This window comes from Chelonia mydas, chromosome 3, assembly GCF_015237465.2.
Source record: "Chelonia mydas isolate rCheMyd1 chromosome 3, rCheMyd1.pri.v2, whole genome shotgun sequence".
NCBI lineage: Eukaryota > Metazoa > Chordata > Testudines > Cheloniidae > Chelonia > Chelonia mydas.
In genome coordinates this window covers 113,865,298-113,880,661 of record NC_057851.1, presented here as the reverse complement: position 1 = coordinate 113,880,661, position 15,364 = coordinate 113,865,298, and the positions used below count along the sequence as shown (strand labels likewise).

At 42.4% G+C, this 15,364-nt stretch overlaps 1 protein-coding gene across 5 annotated transcripts in view; it reads right to left on the bottom strand.

Annotated features, from left to right (window-relative positions):
• TIAM2 (TIAM Rac1 associated GEF 2) overlaps positions 1 to 13,593 on the bottom strand; it is a 218,690-nt gene extending 205,097 nt beyond the window's left edge. For all 5 annotated transcript variants that reach the window (XM_043543178.1, XM_037895028.2, XM_043543180.1 and 2 more), the window contains exon 1: positions 13,038 to 13,593. The gene's annotated coding sequence lies outside the window, so the exon portion shown is untranslated. The remainder of the gene's footprint in view (positions 1 to 13,037) is intronic.
• Between the last annotated feature and the right edge of the window lie 1,771 nt (positions 13,594 to 15,364).

Below are 15,364 nucleotides of genomic sequence, written 5' to 3'. Positions count from 1 at the left end.
TAGATCACGAGTTACAGCATAGCCCCAAAAAAAAAAAAAAAAAAAAAAAAAAAAAAAAAAAAACACAATTCAGGAGTTCTGACTCCTAGTCTCCTGTTCTTACTCCACTCCCTTTGTCATTTCTTTAAAGTGGTAATACCTTAAGCCCGTGGTTCTCAAACTTTTGTACTGGTGACTCCTTTCAACTAGCAAGCCTCTGAGTGCAACCCCCCTTATAAATTAAAAACATTTTTTAATATATTTAACACCATTATAAATGCTGGATGTAAAACGAGGTTTGGGGTGGAGGCTGACAGCTCATGACCCCCTACGTAATAACCTCGCGACTCCCTGACGTGTCCCGACCCCCAGTTTGAGAACCCCTGCCTTAAGCGTCTTCCAATGCAAGGATTTAATTTTGATTATAAGAACATTTTTAAGGTCAGAAGGGACCCTTTGGATCATGACTCTCCTAGATGGATTATATACCTTTCAAGAGAGAGATTAAAACTACTTCCTCAACTGATTTGTTTGAAGTACTCTTGAGTATGGAGATGGTAGCTCCTCCATGCTTTCTTCTACTTCTTGCCAGGCTGGATGGGGGAAATGGGTATTTCATGATCTGAAAGCAGACATACTTCAGAATCTGACCTGGTCCATAACAGACTCCATATATTCAGATGTCAGTAGTACCAGGAGGGCTAAAGTGAAGCAATTTCTGATTGATTAGTTACATCACTAGTTTAAGCCTATCAAGAATATTGTATAAATCCACAAGACTCTGATGTAGTTATAATAAAGAGACACTCGGACTCTTCCAGTGAGAATAAGAGTGAATAAACTGTGAACACTGGGCAACCTTGACTAGATTGAAAGGCTCCTCTCCATATGTACAGATATCGCCCAATGGTATAAATGTGAGCTACAAGCAGGTATGACAGTTACATTTCTACTCATGTGGCAGACTGAACTGTTTGTCATTTGCCTCCAAATTTCTCTACTAGTGCCAGAGTAGGAGCTGCCCTCAATAAGCTCTCTCAGGACAGAGTTCATATTATGTGATTTGATGGTTATAAGTAATCTACAGACTGTAACAAGAAAATCACAATTACTTGTTTACCAGGAAGAGACTATCAACGCTTGTTAGTCATATACAATCTGTTGTGGAATCAAAGTTCATATCATTTAGTGCACTGGAAATGTCAATACAATGTTGAGTTCAAAATGGTATTCTTGCTTAGCCATCATTTTTATTTCTCCATCATTAAAACAACCAACAAAGATGGGTTACTATATGCTGTTTGACCTGACATGAGGAGAATCATTTCTTCATAAGAGCAGAGAGTCCAAATGAACAGTAAATATGCAAACTACACAAACAAAACCCTATGCTGGAGAACTGATTAGAAGTCATGGAATTGACATGTGCCAAACCTTGCTCATCAGTCACTGTTTTTAATTACAAACTATACTCTCACCCTTCCTTTGCTGTTAGTTACTGTAAATGCTTTGGGGCAGGGACCCTGTCTTTCTACATATCTATAAAGTGCCTAACTCACTGTTGGTACTATGTAAATAATGATAAGAGGGCAGATATTCTGAATGCTGCATTGATAATTAGACGCATAACTCCCTTGATTGCTGATAATTACTGGGCATCTAATTTCACCATATAATAAATAACGTAAATATAAACAGCTAGCTGTGTGCCTCATGTGTACTTACCAGAACTCCACAAAAGACCAGCTAATTCAATCAAGGGAGGCTGAACCACCATCTTAACGTGACAAAGGCGGTCTTCATTATAACAAAAGTGTGTGGGGAGGGATTTACCACAGGAGAACTAATGTGTGTTAGCTTTCCCACTGTAAAATGCTAGTAGAGACAAGACAGCTGTAGGTTTTACCGTGAGGTAGCTAGGCAAGGTCAACACTATACCTCTGCCTGTGGCTGACATCACCTAGTTTACTTCATGCCATGTCTCAATAGGATTTTACAGCAGGATAGCTAACACAGTTAGTAAGCCTGTGGTAAAAACATACCTTTTTCTGGCAATGAAGACCAAGCCAAAGAGTGAGAAAGTCAGAACTTCAGCATTGACACTGGACTTTTTGTTTGGTATTTAAAACTTTGTGTGTGTGATTTTGTATTCTTGGTTTTGTGATAGTATTGAAGAAAGAGTATAATAATGCTTATGTAGCACTTCTCCCTTATTCAAAGCACTTTACAGGCACTGTTGGCCAGATGGGGACCATGGTTATAAGGATGAGCACTTCCACCCATGATTAATCACACTGAAGTCACTATTGTTAAGTATCACTTTAATTTATATTTTAAGACTGAATTTAATACTAATCATTAAACAACCAGCTTTCCGCTGAAGAAAAATGAATATCAAAATAGGACAGTTATTTCACCATCAGCCTCCTGAACTGCAATAGGAATAATATCAGGAAGGGAGCTTGAATCCCCACACACACGAAAAATGTGTGACTGCACAGTTAAAACTGAAATTTATTCTTCCTTCAAAAATAACCAGTGTTAGAGTTGACAATTTAAATGTTAAAATGTCAGGTTTCCCATGGTACCTACATTGCCACAAAGTGCTCTGGACTTTGAGACTGGTAATTACTTTGGACCAGATCCTCAAAAGGTGTTTAAGCACATAGGTCACATTGATTTTCATGGAAATTAAGTGCATATATACCTTGGAGAATCTGGGGCTTTGTAAATGAGTGAGGGGGGGGGGGGGGAAATCTGGGAAGGTCACCTCCTTTTGTCATCCTCTACAAATTGCACCCAGGAGCGTACTTTCCCTTCTCCTCCAGAGAAGCTGAGGAATTCAGGAAGATAAAAGGAGGGTGAAGATTGAACAGCATGCTACTTCCAGTAGCCGGTGGTAAACTATAAACAACTGAAGAAGGAGATACAGTCAGGTGACATATTACTGGGTTTAGGTGAGTACAGACAGGTTGCTGGAGAACCCTTTCAATCATCATCACATTATGGCTTCAGCTGAGTAGCAGAATGGAGGTGATTATCAGGACATATGCATCCTTGAATATTAGGAGATGTGTGATGCATGAGTTCCCATTATTTAGAGACCAAAAAAGAAAAGAAAAAAAAAAGCTACTACTTCAAATCACTTTCTTCGTTCTGAACAATTCAAACCTGCCACAGGCATGTGTATACATCGAAGAGTACAGGCATGACAACTTTGCAGTTGTCAAGTTACAGCTGTTTTAACTTACCTGCTACAAAGGGAGGTCGATACAAGTGTTACAACCTTGAATCATTTACATTTTTAGCAGCTACATAATATGGCTTGTTTCAGAGTAGCAGCCGTGTTAGTCTGTATTTGCAAAAAGAAAAGGAGGATTTGTGACACCTTAGAGACTAACCAATTTATTTGAGCATAAGCTTTCATGGGCTACAGCTCACTTCACGAAAGCTTATGCTCAAATAAATTGGTTAGTCTCTAAGGTGCCACAAGTACTCCTTTTCTTTTTGATAATATGGCTTGTTGGATATTTTTCAAACTTTCATAAAAACTGAGATTATGCAGAGATTATGTCAACCCAAAACAAATGTTTGTGTAAACAACAAGGTGTAAAAATTAGTGGGGAGAATTAAATGGATTTTAACACTTGCTCAAAATTCTTCAGACAAAATGCCTACAGCTCAGCTTGGAAGCGTATAATTACTTAACAAGCTTTGTATTCCAAACAATGGTATCTCAATGGTTCAAGTTTCTGTACTCTCTGCTATTATACATACGATAACACAAGTTAATTACATAGAATAGATAGTGCAAAAACTCCATTAGAAACCATGGCAATTATACATTAATTACTGGTACCACTACCATGTTATGGCCTGATCACTTTGCAATTACAGCAGCTCCAATCTAACTAAATGTAGCACCAAAAAGCATAACCAAATGCTTCACAATCTTAGCACAATCACCCTAGTTAAGCACTAAAGTCTGTGTTCTGTCTGTGATGGTCTGTTTCACCAACCGAAAATATGAGCTGTTAAGTTCAGTATTGTAAAAATGGGGCAAAGGGGAAAAAAAATGTTCTCTTTTCTTTTGACATTTAAAAGCTGTTCATGAATTTTTCAGTCTCTGATTAAAGAAATAGTAGCTGTCAGTGTGGTAGATGCAAATACAAGTGCCTTCTAGCAGAAGATAATTATGATCAAAATCTTTGTAGCATAAGTTTCCAAGTCGCCAACATCAAAACAAATCAACAAAATATATAACAAATAATATGATGAAACACTGTGGCATTTATGTATCTAAACAATTATGCAACACACTTGCAAAATCTATAATTTCATTTTTTAAGATAAAATGCAAGTTCCCTTTAGCATCTTGGTGATGCTAACGGATTTAATTAGCACAACATAGAATGGTCAAAGACCAATGTTTCTCTGCAAAGTAGGAATTTCCTTTGGGCAGGCACCGTGCACACACTAAGATGTTTTCCTCTTTCTAGCTCCAATGAGTGTAGTCTTATTTCCTATTCCTGCAACAGACTAAAAGGGCCTGCTAACTTCTTGATGTGTTTCCTCTCTAAAAATCCTGCTTCTTTTCTTTTTTTTTTTTTTTAAAAAGAAAAAACATGGGAAAACAGAAGTAATGTTACTGAAGTGCAATTAACACTGTAGTTCGAAATCTGACTATAAAGATAATCACTGAGAGTGATCATTCATAATATTTTCTGATTCTTTACACGATCAAATACAAAAAACTTATGCAAAAGTCAGTTCAACCTCTTAAATGAAAAAGAAAAAAGCTTTAAAATCTGACTAAGTTTTGTAATGATAGCTCCAGAAGAAGAGTAAAGACACTGTCAACTTAAATTTGGCTCAAAAATTTATATTTTGTAAAGATAAGCTTCTTTAAAACCTAAGACCAATAGAAATGTTTGCCATTCTTTTTTAGTTCCACTAAATATTGTTATTTTTATGCAAACATTTTCCTGCAGTACTTGAAGGACAAACATTTGAAAGTTGAAAGCTGAAAATGAATTAATTGACTTTCATTGTCCAAGCTGAGAGAAATTCAAAAAAACAAACACGGAGACTAGGGGCTAGTCTACACTGGCAACGCAGTGCTTTAACGTGGCTTGTGTAGTCGTGGCAGAGCACTGGGAGAGAGCTATCCCAGTGCTGTGAAAAACCCCACCTCCACGAGGGACATAGCTCCCGGTGCTGGTGCACTGTCTGCACTGGCGCTTTACAGCGCTGAAACTTGCTGTGCTCAGGGGAGTGGTTTTTTACACCCCTGAGAGAGAAAGTTGCAGCGCTGTAAAGTGCCAGTGCAGACAAGCCCTAGGTAGTGACTTGTTTATTGCCTTTTTAGAATTCTTACTTTACTAGTCTACGGTATTGTTAATAACAGATAAAGAAATATGTTTGTTTACAGAATACAGGGTTAAGTCCTGGGTCCATTGAAGTCAAGGGCAAAAGTTCCATGAATTTCAAAGAGGCTTGGGTTTTTAAGTTGACAATACTCCTCTAAATGCATGTTTGCCTATACTTTTTGAACTGAACAAAGTATTCTACTTTTTAGATTCACACCTCAAACCTTTGACAAAGAATTTTCCTCGAGGCAAAAAAAAAACAAACAAACAAACAAAAACGCATGAATGGAGACTGGGTATTGTTAACATGTATGCACCCACCTCTTTCTATTCTCAGAGTAGAAAGCATTAATTAAAACAGGTAATGATAAACACCACTAAGCTAGGGTTTACTCAGACATAGTAAGTTCCTGTCTTGAAGGGAAAAAGTCAAGTTAGCGCAATCGAGTTAACATGATTTAAAAAAAAAAATCCATTAAGATTCAGGCTAATACATCTAAAGCTGTGTTAGCTTGTCATGTTGTAGCCAATGGTTTTCAAACTTCAGGTCGTGACCCAGTACTTGGTTGTGGAATGCAAGGCACTGGGTCGCCTTGCTCAGCACCCAGGGACCCTGGCAGCCAGACAGTAAAAACTAGTAGTCCCTACTTGTTCTGACACTGCGCTGTGCCCCGGAAGTGGTCAGCAGCAGGTCTGGCTCCTAAGCAGAGTGGCCACAGGGCTCCATGCGCTGCCCCCACCCCACTGGCTCCACACTCCCATTGGCCGGTATCCAGCCAATGGGAGCTGATGGGTGGAGACAGTGCCTGCGGGAAAGAGCTGCGTGGAGCTGCTTGTGCGCCTCTGCTTAGGACCCGGAACTGCTGGGCACTTTAGGGGAGCAGCATGGTCTGCAGTGCCAGGACAGGTGGGAAGCCCGCCTCTGCACCCCAGTTGCGCCGCTGAACGGGAGCTCCTGGAGGTAAGCCCGTGCCCCAGCCCAGAGCCCCTCCCCCCCAAAGCCAGAGCCCCTTCCTGCACCCCAAACCACACATCCCCAGCCCCACCCCAGAGCCTGCATCCAAAGCCCTGACCCCCTCCCACACCTCAACCCTCAGCACTGTGCCAGCGGGCCAGATTTGCATGCAGAACAAAATACTTCTACTTCAGCTTTGAACTCTGGTCTAGGAATTGGCCGAAAATTAGGATACAGATCATAAATGTACATCGATCTAAATAAAAATGGTAACGGGGATTAAAAAAAAAAAAAAAACGAACATTTAATACAAAGCAACTAGCATTTCCTTTTCTTAAGTCATTTATTTCTTAGCCTCCCAATTTTCCCCAAGTCCTCCAAATTGAAGGTTTCTTCTGCAAACTGTATATACTACAATTTATTTATTACCCGAATATCACTGAATCATTCTAATTACTTGTATTGCTTTTTGAAAATCAATAATAACAGAAGGAGTTGGGGAGGTAGAAAGCAGCATAAAGAAATGAAAACCTAAGGTGACAGAAGGGGAAACAATATTCAAAAAAGTTATCTTAAGGTTTAAGGTAGTCTTCTTCACTGAAGCAGCATCTTTAAACCCAGATACCTTCCACTGAATGCAAATATGGGCTCTAGTGCACCACAGCCTAAAATGAGAGAGAAGAAAGAAAGAAAAAAAGTAAACACTGGTCTGAATCAGTGCTAATAATAAACCTATTTTCAGCTGTGCTATCTTAAGCAGTAACTACAAGTAGGGCAATTGCTAATAAAGGCCTCACAAACCATTTTCTAAGGGGCAGCAAGCATACCGCTTCTGCAGTACACAGTGTGATACAAAAGCTGTGGGGAGGGAGCTAGAAAATATATACAATCCACCAGAAGCATCCTTTAGTCTTTGAATTAGGAACAAGCTTCTTAATAAATTCTTTAGCTATTGTATTATATAATCTGTCTGAGCTTCTCCAATATTTAACTGTTTGTTGTTGTGATTTGGCTGTTTATTGGTTAGATAAACAAGTTGACACAATAGGGTGTAATAGGTCCTCATTGTATTATAAATGTAAATGGTATACTCATGGAATTGAAGTGCTAAGCAACATGAACAAGGAAGGCAGGCATATTTGGTAGCAAGTATTGTTCATCCAGTAGTCCATAAAGACGCTGAATGCAGATCTATTAAAATGGGTATTTTTCCTTTCATAGTTTTAAAGTCCTTGTTACAGACTTGTTTGTAAATATTTTAAATTAAAACAGCACAAAATTACTTACTATGTGTAAAAATTTCAAGATTTTCTTAGTGACTAAAGGATCCTAACAACTTTCAATGACACTTTGGCTGAAGTCAATGAAGCTATCAATTTACCCCCAAGCAAACAATCTGGCTCTCGTCTTTAAAAAGTAAGGCCCCAATGCAACAAACATTTAAGCACATGTTCAACTTTAGCATATGTAGTCTCTATTTACTTCTCCAATGATGGACAATTACAGGATCTGGGCTCCTTTGTAACTATAATCATAAAGGGAATATACAAGGTTGCCAAACTATAAGGAAGTTGTCAGGACTGCTACACCAGTTGGATACCTTTTGTGAACTTTTCAATAGAGTACAGTCATTGTAGCCATGCATATGCTCCTGACCTCTCTTGTCCCTTGTTAAAGGTCACCACCTTGGACTTACGGCATTCACACACCACCCTTTACTGGATATACTAGTTATAATGCACTGAATAAAACCCAAGACACTTCTTGTAATAAACCTGCAGTCTATTATCCACACAGTGCAATCCCCAACTGTATGAAGGACATTTTTTCATATATATATTACAGTAAAACCCAGAAGTTCCGATCAGATTGGGTTCCCCATTGTGTGAGGTGCTGTAAAAAACCATACAAAGATGAAGGTTGCTGCTCCCAAGACTCTGCAATTTATTATTTGTGGTTTTTCTAGATATACATTCAGAGACTTATTAATGTTGCTGTTTTCATTATTTTTGTAAAAACTAAACTCAGAATAAAAATAAATACATTGTGGAGAAAAAGTATAATTTAATTTCTATTTAATTTATGAAAATAAATGTACTTCAGAGTAAATTATATGATTTGGTTTAACCTCCAGCTGGCTATAGGCCAAAAACCCCTCCTCATGAGGCATATATGACCAGTTCGGAGGAACATGGGACTGACCTACATGAGAGCCCTGACGTTTTCTCCCAAGGGGCAGTTACAGAGAGATAGCTCCTGCAGCGTGCAGGGAGGTCAGTCAGTCCCCATGAAGCTCACAGAAAACAACTGTGATGCAGAAAGTCACAACACCTTTTTTTTGCAAAATATTTTGGTTTTATTTTTATTTTTTTTTACTTAAAAACACAACTTACTCCATTTGTTGTTCTTCTAAAAAAAATTTTTCTCCAGAGAGATTCCTTTTTCAGGGTATATTTTGTTGTGGATGGGGGTGGGTTTGTTTGGAGGTTTCTTTGCTTTGCTTTTTATGATTGATCAGCCTAGTCAGGTGGTGTGATTTTTTCAGGATTAAGAAATTCTGAAATTTAAAAAAGTTTTTTTTTTTTAAATTCAAAAATGAAAACAGTATAAAATTAAAAATCCAGTTTATTAAGCGTCAACAGTTCTGTAATTCTTTTTTTTTTTTTTAACTCTTTTCATGGAAATTTCAATAACAGTATTATTACCATAGCACCTACTTATGCATGAGGTTCCTATTCTGCTAAGCGCTGTTTTCAACTTGTTACCAGCTTAAGGAATGAGAAACACATATAACCTTTTGTTCTATGGAGCAGCATCCATTACTGCTGCATGCTATGGTGTTGAGCTCAGTACCGTGTTTATCCCATGTGATAATTATTAGTAGTAGTTAGTACTATGGTAGCATAATGAGATCTCAAATAGAATCAGGACCTCAGTGTGTTGGGCATTACACAAATACACAGTAAGCCCTGGTCTACACTAGGACTTTAGGTCGAATTTAGCAGTGTTAAATCAATGTAAACCTGCACCCATCCGCACGATGAAGCCCTTTATTTCAACTTAAAGGGCTCTTACAAATCGATTTCCTTACTCCACCCCTGACAAGTGGATCAGTGCTTAAATCGGCCTTGCCGGGTCGAATTTGGGGTACTGTGGACACAATTCAACGGTATTGGCCTCCGGGAGCTATCCCAGAGTGCTCCATTGTGACTGCTCTGGACAGCACTCTCAACTCAGATGCATGATTGTTTGCCGTTGCTCTGACGCAGGGAGGGGCGACTGACGACACGGCTTATGGGGTTGGCTACAGGGAGTTAAAATCAACCAAGGGGGTGGCTTTACATCAAGGAGTATTTCAGGCAGGACTTCACGGAGGGTTCCAATAAGAAATGGTGCACCTAAGTTATTGTTCTTATTGGAACAAGGAGGTTAGTCTGGCCTCTGATTGATGCATGGCTAGATTTACCTCGCTGCACCTTCTTTGTGAGTGACTGCAGTGTGACCTAGAGGAATGAGTCCCCTAGACAGGGGGCGGGGTTGCAAATGAGTACAAAACAAATCTTGTCTATTTCTTGTTTTGATACACTCCATCTATCTTTTACATCTTTGGCTGGCAGCAGACGGTGCAAAAGGACTGCATGCCATCCACATCTCATGGCTGCTCGGCAGAAGACGGTACAATAGGACTGCTAGCCATCCTCATCTCTTGCCTGCCCAGCAGAAGATGATGCAATAGGACTGCTAGCAATCCGTATCACCTGCCTGCTCACCATAAGATGGTTCAATAGGACTGACTGCAGGACTAAAGAGAATGACCTGATCAAGTCACTCCAAATTTAGTCCCTGCGCCCATGTCTGCCCACAGACATGCTCACAGAGGCGACCAGGAGCACCTCGGACATGACGATGATGGCTACCAGTCCTATTGCACTGTCTGCTGCCACAAGGCAATGGGTTGCTGCTGCTGTGTAGCAATGCAGTACCATGTCTGCCAGCACCCAGGAGACATATGGTGACCGTGAGCTGAGCGGGCTCCATGCTTGCCGTGGTATGGCATCTGCACAGGTAACTCAGGAAAAAAGGCGCGAAACAATTGTCTGCCCTTGCTTTCACGGAGGGAAGGAGGGAACGGGGGCCTGACGATATGTACCCAGAACCACCCGCGACAATGTTTTAGCCCCATCAGGCATTGGGATCTCAACCCAGAATTCCAATGGGCAGCAGAGACTGCAGGAACTGTGGGATAGCTACCCACAGTGCAACACTCCGGAAGTCGACTCTAGCCTCGGTACTGCGGAAGCACTCCGCTGAATTAATGCACTTACAGCATTTTCTGTGGGGACACACACACTCAAATATATAAAACCGATTTCTAAAAAGCCAACTTCTATAAATTCGACCTAATTTCGTAGTGCAGACATACCCTAAGAAACAGCACCTGCCCTGAAAAGCTTAAGATCTAATACAGCCTTCATAAAAATACTGCATAATCTGTCACTTAAACTGTGGGGCTTTGGATACCAGTAAACCACATTTCTACAGACACATGCATGTTTTTAACTTTACCATCAGGAGACATCATAGAATATCAGGGTTGGAAGGGACCTCAAGAGGCCATCTAGTCCAACCCCCTGCTCAGAGCAGGACCAATCCCCAATTTTTGCCCCATCCCTAAATGGCCCCATCAAGGATTGAACTCACAACCCTGTGTTTAGCAAACCAATGCTCAAACCACTGAGCTATCCTCCCTCCCCCATCAAGTTAAACATGCACAGGAGTATATGCAAGATCAAGGGGCTCATTTGCTAAAAAAAAAAAAAAAACAAAAAAAACAAAAAAAAAAAAAACCTATATTAATGAAGGTAGAGTTCAGGAGGCCCTCAGAGAAACCCTGCTACAAAATATGGGTTCCTTCCTACATTCCTTGCACCACCCAAAATTCTCATTATCGAAGCATCCTACTGAAATCATAGGTTTATTCAGAAACTTGACTAAAGAGCGTAGCCATAAATCTTAACTTCCAGAAGAAGGAAAAAAGGCCTAACTTGGTTTCAGGGGAAGTTTGGGTGTGCAAGGAATGCAGCATGGGGCCCACATAAAGCCAGATTATACCCTTGGATTCACATGCACACATCCCTTTGAAACCTATAGGAGCACATAGTTCTGCTTCACAATGTTTAAACTGATAGAAAAATGCTGTCTTTACACAATTTTCCTTGCAATTTCAAAATCACTCTAACAGATCTATTTGGCTTTTTTATTGTCATGGCAAAATGGTTTTTATTTCCTTTTTAGCTAATTTTCTTTTCATTTTATATGAGGAAGAGCTTACATGCATCTCTAACTAAAATAATAATGTTACACATGTTTGACTTTTATAAAGCCTTGTTCTGCAAAATGTTTGTCATAGAAGATGGTCAGTACCTGTGACAAGGTTTTCTTTTTCAAGTTCAGTTTTATTAAACAAACAAGTATACGACTGGTTTAAAGCCATTTAAAAGAGAATTAAAAGAAGCAGGTGCCCCCTGTTTTAATAAGTAGGTCACCAGTTGTAACAACCCAAGGATGGAACACCGTCCATAATAGGGGAGATTGGTGGCTGCAGCCACATCTTATATGTGAATAGTATCCTTATCACAACACTCAGATGCTTTAATCATTACAAGTGTCACCATCAGGCAGCAAGTCCCTGAGCCTATTGGAACTAAGCTCAGGAATGGCTCCAGCTGGACAGGGTTTAGTGCAGGGCTGCACAGCTTCTTCAAATAAAGACCCATTTCCATTAAAAAGTTGCACAAAGGCAAACAGCAAGCTTTAGCCAATTTGCTGAATGAAACACAAAGAAAAAGAAAAAGGTGCTTCGGACACCGAACACAAAGGTCCTCCAGTATTTATTTATGCATTTATGCTTTGCTTTCAAGCCCCACTTCCATGCATTTCTGAAGATCAAAACTCCAGCTTTCTTGTTCCGCCTCTGCGGTAGAAACAAAAAGTCACTCTTGATGGTAGTTGACTACTCGGGTTTCCCAAAATTTACTTCCTAGGGCAATAACACGTGTCCACCTCTACACTTCAAACCCCTGATCCCTTCCCAGTCCGTTGTGTTTAGATTAATCTGCCTTTTCCTCAGTTGTTTAGTTTGTACCTCTCAGAAATTCGCCAGCGCTTTTTATTAAAAACAGCTGGAGCCCCCTCAGCTCCCCTATGGCCAGCGCCCCGTCCACACACACAATGCAGCTCCAAAACATCGCAGCCAGCGAAAGGTTCCCCTTGGACTAATGGCTCTGCCACGAGCGCCGATCTGCATCCCTTCAGCAGCCCAGGTTTCCCGGAGGAGTTCAGGAGCAACTCACACATCCCCCAGCGCCTGCCCCACGAACGGCGAGAAGTTCGCAAACATTTTCCTCCAGTTCCCATGCTGGGTTCTGGTACCGCCTGGGACCAGTTCAGGCGGGGGGGCTGCCGCTGGGGTGCAAAGAAAGAACAGGGTCTCCCCCCCACACACACACCCGGGAGGCGGCCGCTCTGTAGCGGGGATAAACGCCGGCCACAGGCGCCGGGCAGCCGCAGCCCCAGCCGCTGCCCTTGCACGCTGGAGCGGAGGCAGGGGCACCCCGTGAAAAGCGCCGCCCGGCACAGCGGTGGCCAAGGCAGGCGCCCGGAGGGTCCGCCCGCCCCACGCGGGGATGCCCAGCCCAGCCCAGCCGCGCCGCTGCCCGCTCTCGGCCCCTTACCTCGCCTCGCCGGGCTGCTCGCGGGGACTGTATCCCCCCCGCCCGCGCCCCGCGCCTGCTGCCGCCCGGAGCCAGCCCAGGCGGGGCTGCCTCGGCCTCGCTGCGGCGCCCTGCGGGTGGCTCCCCGCGGCGAGGGCGAGGAAGTTGCCGCCTCGACTCGGGTCTGACGCCGCGGGCAGCCCCGGGCGGCGGCTTTTCCTCCTGCCTCCGCCCGGGAGACGGAGCCGTGCGGGAGCTCCGGGCTGTTTCACCCCGCGGCGGCGGCGGCGGCTGCTTCTCGCCTTCCCGGCGGCTGAAGCGGCTTTCCGCCGGCAGCTGTGGGGGAGGGGCGAGGGTAATGCTCGTGCTGCCCTGGGAGCAGGAGTCCCGCCGGCTCGCGCTCCTCCTGCGGGTGCGTCTACCCTGCGCTGCAAGACCGGCAGCAGGGCCACAGGTGGCCTGGCCGGGGTGCCTCCATGAGCTGAGTTGGCCTGTGGGGCTGGAAAATTGCGGTGTTAGCCTTCGGGGTCAGCCCCTGCCTGGAGGGAGGGTGGGCTCCAGCTGGGCTCGCCTCAGCCCAGCCCCGCTGTCTGCGCTGCAATTTTATAGCCCAGCCAGCCCAACTCAGCTGACCCAGGCTCTGAGACGCTTGCTGTGAGTATTTTATCACCCTGTAAGCACAGAGGGTTCCAGCTCAGGCTTCCCTTCCATCTCCTCACAGCTTGCACTAACCAAGGGCTCTCAGCCCCAGGACCCCATGGGGGTGGAGGGTCTGAGCCTGAGTCAAGGTGGACCAAGGGTTCAAGCCCTATTGCTCTGCAGTGTAGACGCAGCCCACTTAGACTAATGCTTTAGGAGTCTGCCAAAAGCAATGCACGGTTCTATAGGCTGACTTTCTTTGTCCTGTGAACAGTCAAGTTTGGTGAACAATCACACCAAGCCACCACTTTTGAGGAGGGCACTAAGAAGTCTGGAATGTGGGCGGTTGGACTTGGTCCTGTGTAATGCAATGTAGACACTAGAGGCCAGGTTGGTACCCAGGGTTCAAAAATTCATAATTTAGGGTTACAAATAAGTGTTGATGATCAAGGCCTAGGTTAACAAACCCAAGGGTCTGCTAACTCAAGTTCTCCTAACCCAATCAGAGGGGTCAGTCCTGCAAACTCTTATGCACATCAATAATTCTACACATGTGAGCAAAGTTACTGACTTGGAATAAGTATTTGCAAGATCTGGGCCATATTTTCTGTAACATGTTTCATACAAACTAAAAATAAATTTTAAAAATGGTGTTACCCTCACATTGTGTACATTATTCACCTAAGACATCATAGGCCCAGATCTTGCATTGAGCTGTGTGAGCAGATGTCTGTGTCCAAATGGAGCCTCACTGAAATCAGTAAGATTCCACAACATCTCTACAAGTCCCCACACACAGAACTCAGTGCACGGTCAGGGTTGTACTGTGATCACTCCCAGTTCCCTTGCTGTTATCCTGCATCCCAGTGGGTTATGTTAGCCATCAGGTTTCAAGCAAAAAGTCCCATAGACATCAATTAGGGGTTCTTCATAAATGTGGTATGATATGGGCATGATATGGGCTAGGGCTTTTGATAGCCTCCTGATGTTTTTGGTCTTAATATAGAGTCCAATCTTGCAAATATACAGGTAACTTTACTCCCAAGAGCAATCCCATTGACTTTGATGGTACTACTCACATGAGTAAAGTTACTCATTGTATATGTGTTTGCAGGTTTAGGTTAGAAGGCTCCAATCCTGTGATTGCAGTGATTTCACCCACATCAATCCCCACAGAGTTCAGTATTACTCCATATAGACACAGCCAGCCAACTGCAGGATTGGGGTCTTGGAATGCAAGCTATTTAGGGCAGGGTTTCCTTCTTTATTTGTCTAAAAGATGCCATGCTGAAAAGTGCCATTTGTATTTGAATAATATCTCAAACTACTTTATGAATTGACTGTAAGTAATATAGTTACATAGTTATATAATTAATAATAGCAAGAGGGGAAAATCAAATGACATAAGTAAAGGAGAAGACCCTGCAGTATGACTTAACTGAGCATTGTCCACAGAACAATGTAGATACCTGACGTCATTAATGATGCTGATGTATAAAAAAGGCAGCAATGAATGTACTTCACCAAAACCACTGGAGAAGAATCAAGTTTTACCAAATGGGTGAGAACAAAGTTAGTAAGCAAATAGATATTATTTTTACTGCATTTAAGGTAATCAGTGAATAAAAAAAATTAGGTTATCTGCTATGAGAGGGAAATAATCTACTTTGTTGGATGAGTTAGAGTCAAAAGTTCTACCTGTCTATCAC